Here is a 16,605-nt window from a genome sequence, read left to right as displayed (position 1 = left end):
GATCTATGAATAGTCTTATAGTTTTATATTTTAATATAATTAAAATATAAATTAGATCTAATTTATTCTCTATTTTTTTGATATTATAAATATTATATTCAGATCAAAAAATAAAAAATAAAATTTTAATTAATACATAAGATTGATCTGTTGCATGCTTAGACTAGTTGTAGAATTATTCTAGTAACTGTCTAGAATAGATTTTATATTGAATAGTTCAATTTAAATCTTATTTTTCAGATATTATATGTGATATATCAGATCTGAAAGCATGTAATTAGATCAGATTTTAATACATGAGATGTATGCAAAGCATGTATAAGTTAGATCTGAAATTATATATGTGATATATAATTTAGATCTAACTAGTTTTGTAGTTAAATTAATATTTCTGATTAAGGTGTTCCTCATGGCCATCCAGTCATAAGAACAAAGTAGGGTTTAAGATCCTCTCCTCTCATTCAATGGGGTGTTCTTATGGCGTGTAGGGATGCTGCGCATTCATCCTTAATCAGAAATCAAAATTTACTTTTTAGCGAAACCCTAGATCCTGAAATCTTAGAATTTATTTACATATTTTGTTTATGAACCTAAAACTTAATTAATGAATTAAGCTTATGAAATTATATTAGGTCTAAAATTGAGAATTTCAGATCTAAGTCATTTTCATAAAATTGGGTTCGGACTTGGATAGCTCAATTAGGTTTAGTGGTTGGTCAAATCGAATCAAAAATTGATTAGGTGGGATCATAAAAGCTAATAATTGACCAGCCTAATAGGATTAAGTCTAGATCAAGATCGAATCATATTTAGATGTGACTCGATCAAGTTAAGATCTAATTTGGCTCAGTGGTTAGAGCCTGGATTGTAGACTAACCCAATTGATTCTGGTTCGACAATTTGGTGTCTAAGATAAGTTGGACAGATGCGACCGACTGATTTTTAATTGGGAGCTACTCGACTCGAATGCGTTCTTGTCAAGTTAATGGCATATCCCTCCCATCGGTCTCACTTATCTGGCCATATGTGTCGATCCAGTTCTGATTTGAGGTGGCTAACAATTCGAGCTAATCCATGTCACTAAGTTAGTCATAATTGTTATGATTATGTCAAATCAAGTTTAATGAGATCTAAATCAAATTTTTCTAAGAAATATTAAGTCTAAGATCTTCCACCATTGTGGATGTGCGGGCCCTTTTCGGGGTTGATTGTTCTCAGCTGGTTACAGTGGCTCAATTGCACTGGAAAGACGCAACCATGTCCATTAGGTATTGGATGCTACAGATTAGAGAATGGGTTGTGCTCAATATTTTGGATACGGTGAGGGACCCAATCAGGAATCTAATTCGTGCAAATGGTGGGTCTGACTTAACTAAGGATTGGAGTAATATTCTAGGTACGGTGAGCTTCATGAATTAAAGACCAAATTTTGGGTGCACCATGATTAAAGAATCATTGGATAGGAGTTGTCCACTCATCAGTTGACCCATCATCAATAACTGTTAGATGAGGTGGTGAGCCAGTCGGTGAGACCGCACCACCCACTAGAAATCACTAATCACGGAGATTTTCACATCTCTATCTAGGGAGTGTAGGGATCTGAGAAAATAGTGGAAGCCTAATTTATTTAAAAATGAAACTCCTAAACAAATTGGTTAAGTCTGATTATAAAATCTAACTAGAAACTTGTGACTCTCTACAGGAAACATGTCTGCATCCAACCCCCTGACCAAAATACTAGACACCCACAGATTGACTGGACTAATTTTAAGGACTGATTGAGGAACTACAGAATTATTCTGGATTCTGAGAAACTAACTCATATCTTGGATCAGGATCCACCTACCATACCAGTACGTCCGACTGCTGAACAGAGAGCATCTCAGAAAAGTGGACGGATGACGATAACAGAGCCAAGTACTACATGTTGGGTGCCATGTCTGATGACTTACAGCACCAGCATGAGAACATTATGACTACCCGTCAAATGTTGGCTCACCTACAAAAGTTGTTTGGTGAACAAAGTCGCGCAGTCAAGTATCAAATCTGCCAAAGGCTTTTTAAGGCTAAAATGCATGATGGGCAGTCATTCCAAGATCATTATTTACAATGATCAAGAACCTTGAGGAACTTGAGAAGCTCGGTGTCATCTTAGACAGGAATTTTTAGATTGATGTGATCCTTCAGTCCTTATCTGATGCATATGGTCAGTTCATCATGAACTTCCATATACATAAGATGCAGTGTACCTTGGCTGAGTTAATAAATATGTTGGTTACGGTTGAGCTTTCTTTAAAGGGTTCAAAAGGCTCAGTCCTTATTGTGGAGCAGACTTTTTCCAAGAGAAAATCTTTTGAAAAGAAGAAGAAGTCTGCGAAGAAGCAGAAGGTGGATGGAAGAAGAAGAAGATGGAACCAAAGAAGAAGGCTGCTGAAAAGGGAAAATATTTTCATTACAATTCAGACGGCCATTGGAAGCGAAACTATCCTCAGTACCTGGCCACCCTGAAGAACAAGAAGGATGGTCCTTCTGGAGGAATGCTCGTTATAGAATCTAATCTTACAATTTTCTCTGCATCCAGTTGGGTACTTGACTCTAGTTCTAGTGCTCATTTGTGCACTTCTATGCAGGGTCTTGAGGAGAGCAGGAGGCTGAGGGATGGGGATATGATCCTACGCGTCGGAAACGAACCAAGAGTTACTGCTGTGACCATGGAAACCTATCCTCTGCAATTATCTTTAGGATTAGATTTAGTTCTTAGAGATTGTTATTATGTGCCTGCAGTAAGCAGGAATTTGATTTCTGTTTCATGTTTAGCATAAGAAGGCTATGTGATTAGCTTTCATAAGAACCATTGTAACATATTTTATGAAAATAATAAAGTTGTAAATAATTTTCTTATTAATGATCTCTATCAACTACATATTGATGTATCTGTATTTCATATCGAGCAAAATGTGAATGCCATGGGAATTAAAAGGCCTAGAGATAGTCTAAATGATAGGTATCTGTGGCACCTAAAGCTAGGTCATATAGCGGAAGACAGGGTTAACAAATTGAAAAAATTCGGGCTATTGAATCCATTGACTTTCGAGTTATATCCAGTTTGTGAATCATGCCTTCAAGGCAAAATGATCAAGCTCCCTTTTATAGAATATAGGGAAAGGGCCCCAGACCTACTTGCCCTAGTACATACAGATGTGTGCGGTCCATTTGATGTGCTGGCTAGAGGCAACTATGTCTACTTCATTACCTTCATCGATGATATGTCTAGGTACGGATATGTATTTCTAATGAAACACAAGTCGGAAGCCTTTGAAAAGTTCAAAGAATTCAGACATGAGGTAGAAAAACAAACGGGATAGCCCATTAAGGTTCTTTGATCAGATCGAGGAGGTGAATACCTTAGTCGGGAGTTTCTAGACTATCTTAAGGACAATGGCATAGTCTCTCAATGGACATCACCTGGAACGCCACAACTTAACGGAGTTTCAGAATGGAGGAACCGGACCCTATTAGATATGGTCCGTTCCATGATGAGCTTCACGGACCTCCCTGAGTTTCTTTAGAGACATTGTCTCATGACAGCAATATATGTATGGAATAAGATTTTCTCTAAAACTATTCCTACCACACCGTATGAGATATGGCATGGTAAGAAGCAAAATCTGAGTCATCTCAGAATTTGGGGTTGTCCGGCTCATGTCAAGAGACAGCAGGCGGATAAGTTAGAGTTCAGGTCTTTTAGAGCTTGGTTCATAGGATATCCTAAAGAGTCATTAGGATACTATTTTTATATTTCAAAAGATCACAATGTGATTGTGAATTGACATGCTATTTTTTTTTAAAAATAGTTTATTCAAGATGGTGGCGTCGAAAGAATAATTAAGCTCAAGGAGAATGTCTTCCAAGAGCAACGAGCTAAAGAACCTGAGGAACCAAATCAATTAGAACCAGTCCTAACACAACCTCTTCCACCTCATAGATCGACTAAGATTTTTCATCCTCCTGAAAGGTACTTAGGTACTATACAAGAGAAAGTAGAGAAAATATTCCTCACGGGAATGGAGCTCATGGTGATGACCCCAAGACCTATGATGAGGCGATATTAGATATCGACTCCGAGAAATGGTTAGAGGCAATGAGATCAGAAATTGACTCGATGCACTTAAACCAAGTCTGGATCTTGGTAGATCAACCTGAAGGTATTGTACCTATTAAGTGTAAATGGATCTTCAAGAGAAAGATAGGTGCAAATGAGAATGTGGAGACATTCAAGACTAGGCTCGTAGCGAAAGATTATAGTCAGTGCGAAGGCATTGACTATCAGGATACCTTTTTGCCCGTAGCCATGCTAAAATCCATCCGCACATTACTTGCTCTTGCAGCCTATTTTGATTATAAAATATGGTGGACGGACGTGAAAACGGTGTTCTTAAATGGATATCTTGAGGAAGATATTTATATGGAACAGCCGCTTGGTTTCACATCCAGTGATGATGATCACAAGATCTGCAAGTTGCGAAGGTCCATTTATGGACTTAAGTAAGCATCTCAGAGCTGGAATACTCGTTTCAATGATGTGATCAAAATATTTGATTTCATCAAGAATGAGGAGGAACCATGTGTGTGTTGGGAATTTCAGTACAGGGATAAAATGATAATTTTAAAACTTTTTCAAAATTATAATTTTACAGTAGAAATTATTAATTAATTTAATTAATTAACATGTATTGACCCTATACAAAGATCTAAATATGATATATATAGCATGTATTTAAATTTAAAATTTAAACTTCTACAGTAAATATTTTACTGTTATGTGTTCAGAACACATTACTTTCGTGCAGATAGTCGATCACCGCAATCTGATTACCGTCAAAAAGGTCTGATCATCGCAATGCAGTCACACAGTATGTCTGACCTCTGTAGATCATCCACACGAAGCTCTCGATCTGATCGGCTCCTCAAGAATGCTAGTTTATTGCAGAATTCTTTCGACAGCTGATGCTGATCGAACCCTTCGATCGGTGTCTATCAATTCCTCAAATGCTCCAAATTGTCAGCAGAGATAGTAGAGAGGTTAATGAAGCTCTCTCTAAAGTTTGGTGGGCTCACGACACTCGTAGCTCACCTTCTCACTTTCCGAACCCTAGGCAGAAATCCTAGGGTACTCTCAGAAATACCCTGCGCCCAGAATCTTTTCTTTTCTCTTCTTTTCTTTTCTTTTCTCACACACAAGGATTTTCTCATGCCACCCTTCTCTCACAGATCAGATGTTCGCATGCCCCACCTTCTCATCCCTTTTAAAATGGTGCAAGACCGCATTTTTACCACATTTTTACTGCGTGAGAGGATAAAGCTAGGTGGTTGCTCAGTTGAATTCAAATCGAATTTGAATTCAAATACCAACCAACCTATCCTTATCCACTCAAGGCATGAGAAGAGAGGGGTGTGTGTTCTTTGTGCATGGAGAGTTTACACGAGAAACATTTTCTCATGTAGAGCAAGGGGTGCACAAATGGATAAGGTGGCGCATGAGATTAGTTGCCCATTCAAATTCAAACTTGATTTGAATTTGAATGGCCAACCAACCATCTTTATCCACTCAAAATGGTGCACAAAGGAGGAGCATGGGAAGGCTTCTGCATGGGAGAAAATTCATAAGAACTTGTTTCTCGTGAATTCAAATAGGCACAGGTGAGGTAAGGTGGCGTAGGGAGATAAGTCTAGGTGTTTTGAAATTTTAAACCAATCTAATTGAACCAACAATATTAAAATAGGTTAGGCATAATTAGACTAAGTTAAACCCAATACAATTAGGCCTAATTAGGCTCAATAAAATTCTAATCAAATCAAGAATTGACTAAGTCCAACCCTTGATCAGATCAGGGACCAAACCACCTCGGCGATTAGGTCAACTCTTAATCAATCGGATCAAACCCAACTAAATCCAATTCAATTGGACTTGATCCAAAAATAATTACTCAATCAAATTGAGTTAATTATCGATCAAATCACTAATTAAACCTCTCATAAATACTAAGTTCAAATCCAATGGGTAATCGGGCATCAAAGTCCATCGATATGAAATCTTGATCGAAGAGTCCCAAACCAGTGGGACTCTTGATCTCGATACCCAAAATGTGTGAAACTCATGATCAGAGAATCCTGATTCTCGATCATAGAGTCCCAGACATATAGACTCAGAGTCTCCAAGCATTAGGACTCTTGATCAAAGAGTCCCAGTCCAGTGGGACTCTTCACCAGCCATCAGATCAGATAGCAACCTCTAATGTGTATGACCCCACAGGTTCGAACCTAAGCCGGTAGCACAGGAATCAATTCCTGTACTAATCAAAATGACCATCTAGCAATGGTACCCGATATTCGGATAGGTTGAATAGTCACAATCGCAATATTCAGAACCTACGCGAATATGGTTACTGTATAATTCATCCCTTTTGACCCCTGTGTATAGGACGACTCAGGGTTAAACTATCAACCCTGATCAGATCATCCGAATCGTGTGCAACTCAAACAGTCCTGTGACTCCTCACTAGGACTACCCTGGTCAAGATTTTGCTAAATTGAAATATGATTGTACATAGCTCCTGAACTGGAGTGGTCAATCCCATCTTGACACACGCACCGACAAGTCAAGTACTTGACTACACCCAGCAACCTTCCGTCACCGAATTAAAAATTCAGGTAGTCCAGTGCTTAAGTGCAGTGAGTTACTTGCAAGTCACCGTGGCAGTCTCAGGTCGGAGGGATAGTTATACCCATATCCCATCAGAGCAAATCTTGACAGCAGAAAAAGCTTCAGAGTCGGTCACGTTCAGTGCAGATGTATCCTTATATCTCACCTGTATACCATACCAATGTCTCCACACTCCTTGGTTAAGAGGACAACCAACCCATATGGCACACAATGACCTATGCTTGATAAACGTTGTTGTCCTTGGTAACAACGTATCATTTGATCGCGAACAGGTTTAAGGACTAAACGACAAATCCTCCTTTGTCGAGTCTAAATAGTCCTAAGTACTTCACCACAACACGAGTTCATTAGAAGATAAAACAATTTGTGATAAAAAATACCAAAATAATTTTTATTAATTTATAATTCATATACTAATACAAAAAAGAGCATAACCGTCAACAGGCTGACGATTGGCTTTGGGATACTATTCCCAACAATCTCTCACTTGGCCTAAAGCCAATCGGTGCAGCATCTAATACCCATCTTCGACTTGAAGTCGTCGAACTCCTTCACCGCAATGGCTTTAGTAAATGGATCGGCCAGGTTCTTCTTTCCGTCGATCTTCTGAAGGTCGATGTCACCTCTATCCATGATTTTTCAGATGAGATGGTAGCGACGCAAAATATGCTTCGTCTGCTGGTGTGCCTTCGGTTCCTTGACCTGAGCAATGGCTCCAGAGCTGTCACAATAGAGCAGAACAGGACCAACAAGAGAGGGTGCTACTCCGAGCTTGATGATGAATTTTCTCAGCCACACTACTTCTTTGGCAGCATCTGATGCAGCGACATACTCTGCCTTACAAACTGATCTGCCACAGTGTGCTGCTTGGAACTCTTCCAGCAAACAGCCCCACCATTAAGGGTAAAAATAAATCCCGACACACTCTTGCTGTCATCATGATCAGACTGAAAATTAGAGTCTGTAAACCCTATAAGTCTCAAGTCCGATTCACCATAAACAAGCTACTGGTCCTTAGTATTTCTCAAATACTTCAGGATGGTTTTAACAACCTTCCAGTGATTCTCCCCTGGATCAGATTGATATCTACTCACTACCCCTAATGAGTATGCCACATCTGGTCGTGTACATGTCATGGCGTATATGATAGATCCCACTGCCGAAGCATATAGAATTCTATCCATATGCTCTCTCTCTTGAGGTGTTGTCGGACAATCCCTCTTCGAGAGAAAAATTTCATGGCCTATCGGTAGATAGCCTTTCTTGGAATTCTCCATGCTGAACCTCTTCAGCATAGTATCAATGTACGTGGACTGGGATAAGCCAAGCAACCTTTTAGATCTATCCTTATAGATCCTCATCCCTAGGATGTAGGAAGCTTCTCCCAGATCCTTCATGGAGAACTGTGACGACAACCAAATCTTTATTCCTTGTAATGCAGAGACATCATTTTCGATTAAGAAAATATCATCCACATACAATACAAGAAATACCACTACTGGACCATTAGCCCACTTATAAATGTAGGGCTCTTCTCTGTTCTTAACGAAGCCATACGTCTTGATCGTCCTATCAAAACATATGTTCCAACTCCGAGATGTCTGCTTAAGTCCATAAATAGACCTCTGTAGCCTGCACACCTTAGACTCATCTATGGATGTGAACCCTTTAGGTTGTATCATATACACCTCTTCATCCAGCTCTCCATTTTCATATCCATCTGTCAGATTTCATAGTCCAGATGGGCAGCTATTGCAAGCATAATCCGAATGGATTTGAGCATTACCATAGGAGAAAATATCTCATCATAGTCTATACCATAACGTTGATGATATCCCTTGGCAACCAGACAGGCTTTATAGGTCTCCACCTTTCCATCTGCACCTATCTTCCTCTTGAAGACCCACTTACACCCTATGGGTTTTACTCCTTCGGATGGATCAACCAATGTCCACACATCGTTGACCTTCATGGATTCTGTTGGGTATAAAATACCCTCAGCCGAAGTACTCAACAGGATTGATCCGCTCGGACTCCTACGGGAGCCGAGCCTCGTCTCCGACTCCGATAGCAAGCGGACTCCGCCTGGACTCCTACGGGAACCGGGCTCTGTCACCAACTCCAACCGCCGGTAAGCTCCGTCCGGACTCCTACGGGAGCCGGACTTCGCCCTGACTTTGATTGCAGGTAAACTCCGCCCGGACTCCTACAGGAGCTGGGCCTCGTCCCCAACTCCGACTGCAAGGAAGGCTCCGCCCGGACTCCTACCGGAGCCGGGCCCTGTCACCAACTCCGACCGTCGATAAGCTCCATTCGGACTCCTACGGGAGCCGGACTTCGCCCCAACTTTGATTGCAGGTAAACTCCGCCCGGACTCCTACGGGAGTCGGGCCTCGTCCCCAACTCCGACTGCAAGGAAGGCTCCGTCGGACTCCTATGGGAGCCGGGCTCTGTCACCAACTCTGACCGCCGGTAAGCTTCGTCCGGACTCCTACGGGAGCCGGACTTCACCCCGACTTTGATTGCAGGTAAACTCCGCCCGAACTCCTACGGGAGCCAGGCCTCATCTCCGGCTCCAACAGCAAGCGGACTCCGCCCGGACTCCTACAGGAGCCGGGCTCTGTCACCAACTCCGACCGCCGGTAAGCTCCGTCCGGATTCCTACGGGAGCTGGACTTCACCCCGACTTTGATTGCAGGTAAACTCCGCCCGGACTCCTACGGGAGTCGGGCCTCGTCCCCAACTCCGACTGCAAGGAAGGCTCCACCCGGACTCCTACGGGAGCCGGGCTCTATCACCAACTCCGACCGCCGGTAAGCTCCGTCCGGACTCCTACGGGAGCCCGACTTCGCCCCGACTTTGATTGCAGGTAAACTCCGCCCGGACTCCTACGGGAGCCGGGCCTCGTCCCCAACTCTGACTGCAAGGAAGGCTCCACCCAGACTCCTACGGGAGCCAGGCTCTGTCACCAACTCCGACCGTCGGTAAGCTCCATCCGGACTCCTACGGGAGCCGGACTTCGCCCCAACTTTGATTGCAGGTAAACTCTGCCCGACTCCTACGGGAGCCGGGCCTCGTCCCCAACTCCGACTGCAAGGAAGGCTCCGCTCGGACTCCTACGGGAGCCGGGCTCTGTCACCAACACCGACCGTCGGTAAGCTCCATCCAGACTCTTACGGGAGCCGGACTTCGCCCCGACTTTGATTACAGGTAAACTCCGCCCGGACTCCTACGGGAGCCGGGCCTCGTCTCCAACTCCGACTGCAAGGAAGGCTCCACCCAGACTCCTACGGGAGCCGAGCTCTATCACCAACTCCGACCGCCGGTAAGCTCCGTCCGGACACCTACGGGAGCCGGACTTCACCCCGACTTTGATTGCAGGTGAACCCCGCCCGGACTCCTATGGGAGTCGGACCTTGTCCCCGACCTCGGCTAGAGGAAGATCTCATCCGGACTCTTACTGGGGTTGGACTTCAGGCTCCTCTCAAGTGGATAATTAACCACCAGACATTCCAGCCGAACTTCAGCCGACGGGTCTGCACTCCCTAGCGCGACACAGCAATAGCCACGATCCTGCTCCACTTCTTGCGACAGATTCCGCGCAGCTCCATTATTCCCTGACAGACCGCTATGACGGCCACGATCCTGCTCCACCTCCTGTAACGGATACTGTGCGATTCTTCCATCCTCTGGCAAGTCGCGACAACGGATGTCGCTCCACTCCCTGCGACAGACTCCACGTGGCGCGCTACAGTGAGGGCCACGGGCCCACTCCACTACTCCTCGCAATAAATTTCTCCTAACTGTGGGCGATCCACTACCAGACAGTTATGAACGTCGCTATTAGTCTGTTGCGCCCTCCGCCTATAAAAAGGGGGACCCCAGATACGTTACTCTATAAGCTCCATTTACCATCTCAAAACTCTGCTAAAAATTTTCCGTTCGAGCACTCCATTCTTGTTGAGGCAGAGAACTGACTTGAGCGTCGGAGGGTCTTGCCGGAGCAAACCCCACCTCCGGTTTAGACTTCTTTTGCAGGTCCCGACGGCGACCGCGACTCTCTCGACTCCAGCTTCTCCAGCGCAGGCAGATTTTTGCACCAACAGGATTGGCGCTAGAGGAAGGGCCTGTGTCTTCGCGGTACCCTTGTTCTTAAAGGAGCGCTCAACGGGACCGCCCCCGAGCATCTTTTCCGGCGTCCTCTCCTCCTTCCTCCACTTGGTCTTTGCTCGATGCCTCCCCGCAAGGCATCCACATGACGATCCACGGCCTCCACGGCCAGATCCCAAGCTCCAGCCTCACCTCCTGTCTCCCAACCTCCTCCTCCTCCTCCCGTGACAGCGGTCAGCGCGGAGCAGTTTGACCTGCTAGCGCAGCAGGTCAGAGGCCTCACTGAAGCTGTGCAGGCCATGCAGCAGCAGCAGCAGCCACAGACATCAGCGCGCCTGGAAAGGGTGTCACCGGAGCACCAAAATTCGACGGTGGGGTGGGCCACTTGGACCAACCGTCCCGTCTTCCCTGGGAAGACGAATCCGAGGGTGGAGAGCCCTCAATCGGATCACGATTCCACCCTTGGAAGATCCCTGCCCCCATTCTGTCAGAGAACCCTCGAGACCCGGAGTCGAGAGGACTTCTTAGATCGGAGACTCCAAAAGATGAACCGGCGGATCGAAGAACTCCGCCACGCTCCCCCCGCCTATGGTGAGGATATTTGCACTGACCCTCTATTTTCTCAAATGATCATGCAGAAACCGATCCCGCCAAACTTCAAGCTCCCCCAGTTCGAAAGCTACGACGGGACTTCGGACCCGATCGATCATCTGGAAGCCTTCCGGACGATGATGCTGCTTCATGGCACTCCCGAAGCCATTCTGTGCCGAGCCTTCCCCTCCACCTTGAAGGGAGCGGCGAGAAACTGGTACTCGATGCTGAAGCCAGGTACCATCTTTTCCTTCGATCAGATGAGCCATCAATTTGTGGCCCATTTTGTCAGCAGCCGACGCCCCCGGAAGGGTTCGGAGTCCCTCATCAATATCAAGTAGAGGGAAAGGGAGTCCATTCGGGCCTACATCAACCGTTTCAACGTCGCTGCACTGGAGGTCTGGAATTTGGACCAATCAGTTGCAATGGCCACTCTGAAGGGTGGCCTTCAGAAGAATGACCTTTTGTTCTCCCTGGAGAAGAAGTACCCCAGGAATTTTGCTGATTTATTGGCTCGGGCTGAAGGATACGCCCGAGCGGAAGAGGCCTTCAAAATGAAGGATGAGGAGACCGCGAGAGAACGACAGGCGGGAGACTCGAGTAAGCCCGCAGTCGAAAAAAGGTCGAGGGAAGCTCGGCCGCATTCTCGATCCCCTCCTAGGCACAAGCGTGCCCATACTCTGCCTCGGGTACGCAAGCAAAGAAGTCCAGACCGTGGGGTTCGACGGGGTTCTCCACCAGGAAGATTCCGCAACTACGCCCCCCTCAATGCTTCGAAGGCCCAGGTACTGATGGAGGTCAGGAGCAGCTCCCTAGGCCAGAGAGGATGCGCACACAACCCCAGGAAGCGCAACCCCAACAAGTTCTGTCTCTACCACCGCGACCACGGCCACGACACGGAGGAATGCATCCAGCTCCGAGACGAGATCGACGAGCTCATCCGGCGAGGTTGACTCGACAGATTTATTCGATGCCGGCCTGAAGGTAGAGAAGATCGTCAAGAGCCCTGCCGCAACCTGAACCGCCAAGGAGGGAGGAGCAGCCCGGAGATCGGCCTCCAATTGGGACCATCGACTCCATCGTCGGAGGGCCTCAAGGAGGAGCAGACCTTCCGCGACCATGGAGCTCAGAAAACCTGTAAATGTATCGCTTACGACTCCGCCCTGAATCTAAATTCCTTTCGACTTTGCATGCTCCTCCCATTTGAAATGGATTTGTCACGACTGAGGATAACCCCTTCAAACAATTAAAACAAGGTTATGTTAGGAACAGGAGGAGAACCTCATCCTAACATAACTAAAATGAAAGTCCGATTATCTTGAGATCGGATGGGGGGAGAGGCCTCACAATGCCCTGATGTGCCCCCACAGCCATGTCAGGAACAGGAGGAGAACCTCGTCCTGACATGAGCAAAGTCAAAGGCCCGGTTCTTTTAGACCGAATGGGGGGAGAGGCCTTACAACGTCCTGATGCGCCCCCATAGCCATGTCAGGAACAGGAGGAGAACCTCATCCTGACATGAGCAAAGTCAAAGGCCCGGTTCTTTTAGACCGGATGGGGGGAGAGGCCTTACAACGCCCTGATGCGCCCCCACAGCCATGTCAGGAATAGGAGGAGAACCTCGTCCTGACATGAGCAAAGTCAAAGGCCCGATTCTTTTAGATCGGATGGGGGGAGAGGCCTTACAACGCCCTGATGTGCCCCCACAGCCATGTCAGGAACAGGAGGAGAACCTCATCCTGACATGAGCAAAGTTAAAGGCCCGGTTCTTTTAGACCGGATGGGGGAAGAGGCCTTACAACGCCTTGATGTGCCCCCACAGCCATGTCAAAAATAGGAGGAGAACCTCATCCTGACATGAGCAAAGTCAAAGGCCCGGTTCTTTTAGACCGGATGGGGGGAGAGGCCTCACAATGCCCTGATGTGCCCCCACGGCCATGTCGGGAACAGGAGGAGAACCTCATCCTGACATGAGCAAAGTTGAAGGTCCGGTTCTTTTAGATCGGGTGGGGGGAGAGACCCTTGCGATGGTCCTTATATGCCCCCACGTCCCCGTTGGGAACAGGAGGAGAACCTCGTCCTGACGATGACGAAGCCCGGCCGCCCAACAAGATCGAGTGAAGGGGAAAGGCCCCTCAGCGGCACCTCCACACTTCTACGCAACCCCGCAAAAAGTAGGGGGAGGGTCCTCACTCTGAAAAGAGGAGGGAAATTAAAAAGGAAGAGTGACGAACTACGACAAAAATAGATGAATGACAAACTACGCCAAAGACGTAAGGAGCCCCGTCTCAACAAAGATGGGGAGTTCCTACCAAACACCCCCAGCCTCTAAGAAGGCTCTCAACACAAATCAAGAAGATGGTGGTACCTCCGAAGTACTGCAGAATTCGAACCACCAGGGAAAGCAAACCATCGCATCGGCGACCGGGCACCTCCAAGCGACGCCAACGTCGGACAAGTCGAACGACAAGAGAAGTCCGACGGGCGATAATTTTATGCAGACGAGGTAACACAAAACCCCCTTTTCTTTTTCATTCCGTTTGCGAAATATACAACATGAAGCCCAAAAGGCCAAAGGAAGAAAAACAAAGCGACAAAAGCGAGACAAAACAACAAAAGGGAAAATGTATACATGAAAAGACGGAAGGCCAAGAAGAGCCCTAGGGAAGCTCTGCTCCTTCTGATCTAGAATTACCTACTCCACCCTCTATCAAGGACTGTCTCAGATTCTCAACTTCTTCTTCTAGCTCTCCCTTTTTCAGCAGTGCATCCTGGAGCGCCCGACGAAGTCGCTGGCTTTTGGCCTCTGCCTCTCGATGCCTCTTTCTCAGGACCTCAGATTCTGCCTCCGCGTCCGTGACGTCCCGCTGCTCGTATGCCAGTTGGATCTTCAGTTGTTGCAGCTCAGCCATCTTTTCCCCGAGGGTGACAGAAATCCCTTCAACGGTTCCTCTTAGGGACTGGAGCTCATCAGAATCCCGAGCGGAAGTAAGCTGAGCCCTGTCAGCCAGCTGCCTCTGAAGACGGGCAACTTCGTCGGTCGCCACCCTAAGTCTCCCTTTATATTCATCCACCTGCCTACGCCAACCGGCCCGATGCACATCGTAGCTCATCTCGGTGTCTTGAAGCTGCTGCTGAAGGGCGGAGACCTTCTTCGCCACTCCCGGTCGCCGTCGGCCTGAGCCAAGAGTCGGGATGAACTTCCTTCCAGATGACCGATCTTCTCCTTCGCAGCAGACAGTTCCACCCTGAGAGCACTGATCTTGGCAGCTTGAGCCCAAATTCGATCACTGGCGCTCTTCTTGCATTCCTCAAGCTCCTTCGCGAAATCTGCCTTCCTCCGGCTATACTCCATGATCCCCTTCACGTGGAGATTCCGAAAGCGAGTGGCCTCTGCGGTGGCTTCAGAATGGCCCTCCCTCAATCTGCGAAGCTCGCCTTCCATCTTCTTTGACCTCCTTGTCAACTGAAGAACCTCCTTCTTCAGCCGCTAGATCGTCGACTTCAGTGGGATCCCCAGGGGCAGGGGAAGTGCTTCGGCAGGGCGCTGCCATTGGGGGACAAAAGTATCAAGACACATCTCATCATAGAAAGAAAAGAAGAAAGAAGAAAAGAAGGAGGAAGAAGCCGCCCACGACAAGAAATTCAACTTTATTGATTGGATGATTTTTGAAGACAAGAAGGTAAAGAAAAATTATGGAAAAATAAAACTACAAGGTCGGAGGTCTCAGACCTCAGGGGCAGGAGTTGGAGAGCTCGGCATTCTGGGAGGGGGGGCTGCTACAGCGGTGATGGCAGGAGAGAGACCGGCCTCATCTTCGACTCCTCACCCAGGAAGTTAAGGTTGAGCTCCAGAAATTTTCTGGCCACCCTCTCCTGGCAGAGCTCGAACCCCTTAATGAACGCCTCCTGGCCGAATTGGACGTTCAGGTCCCTCATCTCTGCGGAGGCCTTGAACTCCTCTACCACAAGAACCCTGACCTCCGAGACCAGGACTGGAGTCTGCTCAATCAAATTGGCGACCTCGGCCTCCGCCTTCCTCGCCGTCTCCTCCAAGGTCTGCTTTTCTTCCTCCCGGGCTTGTTTCTCTCTTTCCAGGGCTCTTGGAGGGCGACTAATTCGGCCATCTTTTCTTTGAAGCGAGCAACCTCAGCCCGGCAGCGCTCCTCCACCTGGACGATGTCCTCCTCGCACGGTTCGTCGCCTCGATATTGGCGAGGAGCTGGTGCCCAATCTGCAAGGGCGGCTAAGGGATCAGAACAAGGATCGAATAGCGGATAAATGAAGATTTGCTTACCTCAAGGAAGGACCCTAAAGAGTCCCAGACCCGCTGCTCAGGATCGGCATGGTCGATCCTCTCGACGACTTCAAGCAGAATGCAGCCGTCGATCAACCGCCTGATCAAGTTCCTGTCATTGAAGGGATTCTCCGACCCCTCTTCGAATCGAGGGACTCATCAGTGGCGGTTCGACGGCTACTCACCCTGTGGGCCATCGACTTCCTTCTCTTCCCCCTCTCGACGACGAGCGCCTCCATGGAGCGGACCCCCGGAACGGGGGCCCCAGTCGGTGGACTCCTCGAGGAGGCTCGGGGGGCCATTGGCTCGATGTCCGAGGGAATGTCAATCGCTGGAGCCACCTGGACGGGTGCGGCCAAGCTCGACTCCTCCGCCCTGGCCCTCTTCATCGATTCGGAGGTCGCAACACCCTTTCTTTTATGGGCCCTGAGGCCCCTGGCAAGCATCCGCACTGCTTCGGCATCCATTTCTTAAAAAAAAAAAAAATCAAATCAATCAATCAAGAGTCAGAAATCGACAATGGGGTAAAAGAAAAAGAAGAAAAAGAGGAGAAAAAGAGAGAGAAGGAAGAAGAGAGAAGAAAGAGAAAGAAAAAGAAGAAGGGCAGAAGAAAAGAAGATAAAAGAAAAGATGAAGTACTCGCAGGATCCTGGGGGCTTAGACCGACGTTGAACAAAAATTGCTCCCTCAGAAGGTTGGAAAGGGAAGGAGCGGAATAGGCAAGAACCTTCCGGGCAGCCTGGAGGTCGTCCTCCCCCAGACTGGGGACCCGACGAACAGAATCCCTCAGAGAGCCCCAAGGGGGCAGGCCCAGCCTCAAGGTCGGGCAGTGGATGAAGAGGTATTTTTCCTTCCAGTTGTGGATCGAAGAGGGGGCACCTTT

The sequence above is a fragment of the Elaeis guineensis genome, chromosome 11 (genome assembly GCF_000442705.2).
Source record: "Elaeis guineensis isolate ETL-2024a chromosome 11, EG11, whole genome shotgun sequence".
NCBI lineage: Eukaryota > Viridiplantae > Streptophyta > Magnoliopsida > Arecales > Arecaceae > Elaeis > Elaeis guineensis.
Note: the sequence above shows the minus strand (reverse complement) of the source record.